Raw genomic sequence first — 5705 nt, forward strand, 5'->3', positions numbered from 1 at the left:
GCGGCCACAGCAAGGCTGGCGGCCGCCTCTCTGGTTTCTCAATAGTCAGCAGCCCGGCTTTAAATGGACATGACGCTTGGACCACACACACAAACCTTTTTTAAAGTCAGCTTAAATTGAGAAACAGCAGACGCAGGAAGAGTCTGCTGCTCCACTTTGTAACTGCTGGACAGCAGGGCATAAATTTCTTGGGAGAAACGTGCCTTCCTTGTTCCAGAAAGAGGAGAGTGACTCCCATCACTGGAGACCTGGCACCACCACCAAGATGGGTCTGCACAAACAGACCTTGCCACGCTGTCTTCTCTCCTGTTAGCTTCCTCCGTATGTTTCCTGGCCTCTTTCCATAATTTATCACCCTCTGTCAAAACGGTACATAAGTCCTGAAGTCTAACTGCTTCTCTGAGTGCTCATTTCTTTTCTGTGAAGGCTTCCATATGCATAAATAAACCCTTTTATTGTTTAAAAAAAAAAAAAGTCAGCTTAGATAGAAAAGTGTTTTCAAAGGACACTGACTTTCAAGCTCAATTCTTCTTTCAAGGGCCAACTCATGGAATTACAACACAGAAAAGCTTTTCATTGCTGTCCGGTCCAGCACACAGAGTTGCCATTCCCTCAGTCAAGAAAAAGGTGGAAGGTGGAGAGACATCAGGCTTCCCTGCCCTGCAGGGCCCCCGAGCCCAGCTCCCCTGGTGACACAGGTGTGATTCAGACACTCACAGATGCCCCCTCGCACAGGCACAAGGCGACAGGCACGAGAGCACTCACTAGAGCACTGCCTGTAACAGGAAGAGTTTGTAAGACAAGTGACCCACGCATCATCATGGAAGCGTGGAGTCAGCGTGGCGTGTGGCGTAAAATAAGGTCGAGATAAATGGACTGATAAGAAGAGATGCTCTTGTCTAGTCAAGTGAGAAAGGCCAGCGAGATCACGGTGTGTGCAGCACCACCCAACTTATGTCTAGAAGAGAAACACTGCCGTTTCCCCGCCACAGCCAAGTGTACACTGCTGAACAGATCGTAAAAGTTCTGGGAAGAACCAGCGGTCCCTCCTGTGGAGGGATGGGAAACAGGAGGGGTCTCTCCCTGTGCTGTACACTATCCATCTTAAGCACAAGGCCACCCACCCCGGCATCTCACTCCCAAGCCCGAGGCCTTCAGCACTATACCACATTCTTTCTAAATAGAAGGAGAGAAGGGCTCTTAGTCACAAGCACATGGATAATGACAAAAACAGAGAAGGCAAAGAAAAAAAAACTGTAAAAAAACTTCAATAACTTGAAAAGCAGAAACTCAGTCATTTGGGAAGCAAAATCAGGTCTATGTATCTGCTTGTTCGTTTGCTAAAGGCTCCTATAGCACTTACTTTCTGCTTTCATACTGCTAACTTTGAAAATTTATAATAAGCACACAATTTTGTAAATTGTTAAACTTTTTTTAAAGTTTGAAATAAATGAACTGTTTAAAACTCTGCTCTTAAATAAACCTCTAATGCTGCAGGCTTTGTTACTATTAACTGTTCTTTTTTTTTAAATATAAAACTGACTTTCTTTTTTTCCATTATTTTTTTCACTGGCATATAAGTGCTCACTGTTAACCATTCTATAAAAAGTAAGGGTGGCTCAGACGGTAAAGAATCCACCTGCAGTGCAGGAGACCTGAGTCTGATCCCTGGGTCGGGAAGATCCCCTGGAGAAGGGAATGGCAACCCACTCCAGTATTCTTGCCTGGAGAATCCCATGGACAGAGGAGCCTGGAGGGTTACAGTCCATAAGGTTGCAAAGAGTTGGACAAGAACCATTCTCTCTCTCTCTCTCTCTCTCTATATATATATATATATAAATCAACTGAAAATTATTCAGGTAAGGTATTATTAGACATTTTGGTAATGGTAAGAGGGAGAATGGGTAGTTAATACTCTAAATGGGGAGTCAGGATTAGCATATACAAGTATGGAAAGTAAGAACCAGAATCACCCAGCCTTGGCACCGTGGAAGGGTCACTGGTGGGAGCAGACACTCAGTAGCCAGGCGGCTCCACCATCCAGCACCCGGACACGCCAGCAAGCAAGGCCCCACATGGGGCTGCGCTGGGGCGGCCGGCAGCCCCACCCCAGCCCTGGCTCTGTCTCCGGATCCAGGCTTGGAGCTGCTTATAAAACCACTCAGGCTGACCTCACTCGGCCGTGCCTGTGGCTGGGGCTCCCCGCTTCTGCTCTGTGTCTGCGTGTCAGTGTCCGGACACGGGGAAGGACCACGCCGATGTGGTTTCTTGCTGAACTGAATGGTAACTGTTAATTACCAACATCAAACCAACTGCGGCTTAAAACTACCTGGCATTTGAAGAGTCCTCCCTGTCTGCTTTGCGACTTCTGGTTGAGCTGATGATGAACTTGACACTTGGGCTACTTTGGCCTCACCACCTTAACCTGATCTAAGACAGGTGAGCTCTGGATCCTGGGGGAGGGGCATGAAGCCCGGGAGCTGGAGAGATGAGTGTCTGAACGAGTGGACACTGTTGCTCCCAGGCCCCCTTCTCCTCCATCCCCTCTGAGCAGAGCCCACAGCAGGGCAGAGCAGGGCCGCTCCATGTGCTCCTTCCAGGCCATCTCTGTACTGAAGTTACACAGGCTCTGGAGGGCATCAGGACCCACACCCGAAAGGGACAGGCTGAGGCTGGCTACACTCAAGGCTCACAACGCTTCGAGGGGACGATGAGCCACAAGGTCACCTGCTCCTGAACCGTTACCATCACGACCGCCTTCACCGTCGGTTTGGCCTGGAAAGTGGCCAGGAAGCTCCGGAGCCACCCTCTGAGTCACAGGACTGGATGGAAGATCAGAGGGTGAGGGGGCGGGAGACACGGGAAAAAAGCCAGGGGTGGGGCAAGATGGAGAAGAGCAAAGGAACCAGGAAGATGGGTGAGTTGCTGATGGTGAGAAAGAGAGAGAGAGGAACAGAATGGGGACTGGATCTTACTGAACTATTCCAGCAGTTTAGCAAATTAACAGCATCAAGAGCACACACCAGCATGAACGTATATACAAAAGAGAAACAGACCCACAGACATAGAAAATAAACTTCTGCTTATAAAGGGGAAAGGAGGGAGGAATAAACCAGGAGTTTGGGATTAACAGATATACACTATGCGTACTCAGTCGCTTCAGTCGGGTCTTGACTCTGCGACCCCATGGACTGTAGCCCGCCAGGCTCCTCTGTCCATGGGGTTCTCCAGGCAAGAATAATGGAGTGGGTTGCCATTCCCTTCTCCAGGGGATCGTCCCGATCCAGGGATCAAACCTGCATCTCTTAGGTCTCCTGCATTGGCAGGCGGATTCTTTACCACTAGAGCTACCTGGGAAGCCCAGCAGATACACATTACTATATATAAAATAGATAAGCCACAAGGACCTATTACATAGCATAGGAAACTATACTCAACATTATATAATAACCTATAAGGTTAAATCTTAAAGGGAAAAGAACCTGAAAAAGAATACATATGGTATATAATACATGATATTACACATTAAGAGTATGTGGGAACACATGTATACCTGTGGCAGAATCATGTTGATGTATGGCAAAACCAATACAATACTGTAAAGTAATTAACCTCTAATTAAAATAAATTTATATTAAAAAAATAAAAGTATATTATATAATATTATATGCTTAATATGTAATTATATAATTACATATTAAGTTATATAATTTATATTATATATGACATATGTTATGTACTTATATAGTTATGTATTTATATGTTATACATATTATGTATTACATGTGTTAGGCATATGTATATAATCCTGATTAACTGTGCTGTACACCTGAAACAAATACAACACTGTAAGTCAACTGTGCTCCGATTAAAAAAAAAAGAGCAGCAGGACTTACTTTCAAAGCCTCATGCGAGAGATGCTGACTAATAGTTATGGGACCCAGCTCTAACTTGTACGAAATATACAGAAGCCAAGTTTCATGGATAAAAAAATCAATGAATGCAAAAATCCAGCACAGAAAAGCCCTTCAATCAATGTATTTTCAGGGGAAAACTTTTTTCCTTCTGAAAATTCAAGGTAGACTTTTTTACAATAAAATTTTTGACAAAAATACTTGGTACTGAGTGGCCTTCCTGCTAGGGTCTCAGATTATCCTCGGATAAGATGCTCAAGAGGGCTCTGAGGCTCGGCCGCACCCGGGGGAGGCAAAGTAGGGCACGGCTTGGGCCTGAACTGCTCCGTCCCTCGGCCAGGAGCGGCGGCCAGGAGCCCGCACTGGGCGCGAGGAAGCCCAGGCCTGGCTCCAGCCCTCAGTAGCCTTTTATGTCCAGCTCTTTCATTTTCTGAACAGCAAAGATATGATGAATAGTGATTCAGCTCAAACCTCAGGCATCCTTGCAATTCTCTCCCAAACCCCTGAAGATCAGAATATCCAACGGACTTGGGGGGGAAGTACAGAGAACCGTTAGACCCACTCATGGTCTTCCGGAGTCCTTTCTTTGGTACAGCGCTTATTTTTCACGTACAACTATCACTGTTACAATCTGATGCTTTGAACATGTTGGTCTACAACAAAACCCAAACTAGTGACTCCATTTATTAGCGAAGAGAGGACTAGTAAAAAGCGATTCTACAGATGAGGTCCACGTGGCGTGTGTGTGTTAGTTACCGAGGGAAAATGAGGCTTCTCCAGACCCCTCCGGCTCGAGCCCATGTTAGTCCCTTACACCTCTCACCCACCTCGCCAGCACCCTCTCTTCTCCCTTTCTCTGGTTGAATTTTATAAATAATACAAGATTAAAAAAGATCAGCCATAGATAATCAACCCGCCCTACCTACTGTACAGCACAGGGACCTCTGCTCAATATCCTGTACTAACCTGTATGGGAAAAGAATCTGAAGGAAAACAGATTCATGTATAACTGAACCACTTTGCTGTTCACTTAAAACTAACATAATGCAGTAAATCAACTATACTCCAATATAATTTAAAAACTTTTTAAAAATCAGCCATACAAAACTGTAGGATGTACAAATATGAAAATGCCTCCTGTCCTCCCGTCTTGAACCCACTTCCCAGAGAAACACTGATAAATATTTGGTATGTATCTTCCCAGGCATTTTCTAGAGATAAACGAACATCTAGTGCAGAGTGTGTGTGGATTTCTCTTACTTTGCCTTCAATTGAGTAGATGTAGACTGTACTGTATATATTGTTCTGGGCCTGCATTTCTCACGTAACAGTATACTCTGGACATTTTCCCACAGTAACTCACACACACACATGCAGACCTCATTTGAAGAATCGCTTTTTGCCAGTCCTCCTTCCCTGATAAATGGAGTCACCAGTTTTTGTTCTGTTTCAGATCAACATGTTCAAAGCACTGGAGGAGCTCCCTAGGTAAGAGAAATCCTGGGGCAACTTTAGGAAGATGAAGCACCACTTTGAAATTACAAAATGCTCTTTCCTAATCTGTCTTATAATTGGGATTTTTCTTCCCCCTGCATATGGTACTAGCTTTCTCAAACCAGGGTTTACTTACAACAGTTCTGAGAAGGAAGTGAGTTCAAATCACTGTTCTGAATCCTGCTCTGAGTGAAATTGGAGACTCTTCTCAGCCCAGGCCTTCCCCACCCAGGGCTGGGAACCACCCCAGCTCCAATGCCTGCTCCCTACAGCTCGGAATGTAAAAATTCAACACAG

At 45.3% G+C, this 5705-nt stretch overlaps 1 protein-coding gene across 4 annotated transcripts in view; it reads right to left on the reverse strand.

Annotated features, from left to right (window-relative positions):
* The window catches only part of SLC20A2 (solute carrier family 20 (phosphate transporter), member 2), a 115035-nt gene that overhangs the window by 29522 nt on the left and 79808 nt on the right, over positions 1-5705 (reverse strand). The gene's annotated exons all lie outside the window — the stretch shown is intronic.

The sequence above is a fragment of the Bison bison genome, unplaced genomic scaffold (genome assembly GCF_000754665.1).
Source record: "Bison bison bison isolate TAMUID 2011002044 unplaced genomic scaffold, Bison_UMD1.0 scf7180017864236, whole genome shotgun sequence".
Classification (NCBI taxonomy): Eukaryota; Metazoa; Chordata; class Mammalia; order Artiodactyla; family Bovidae; genus Bison; species Bison bison.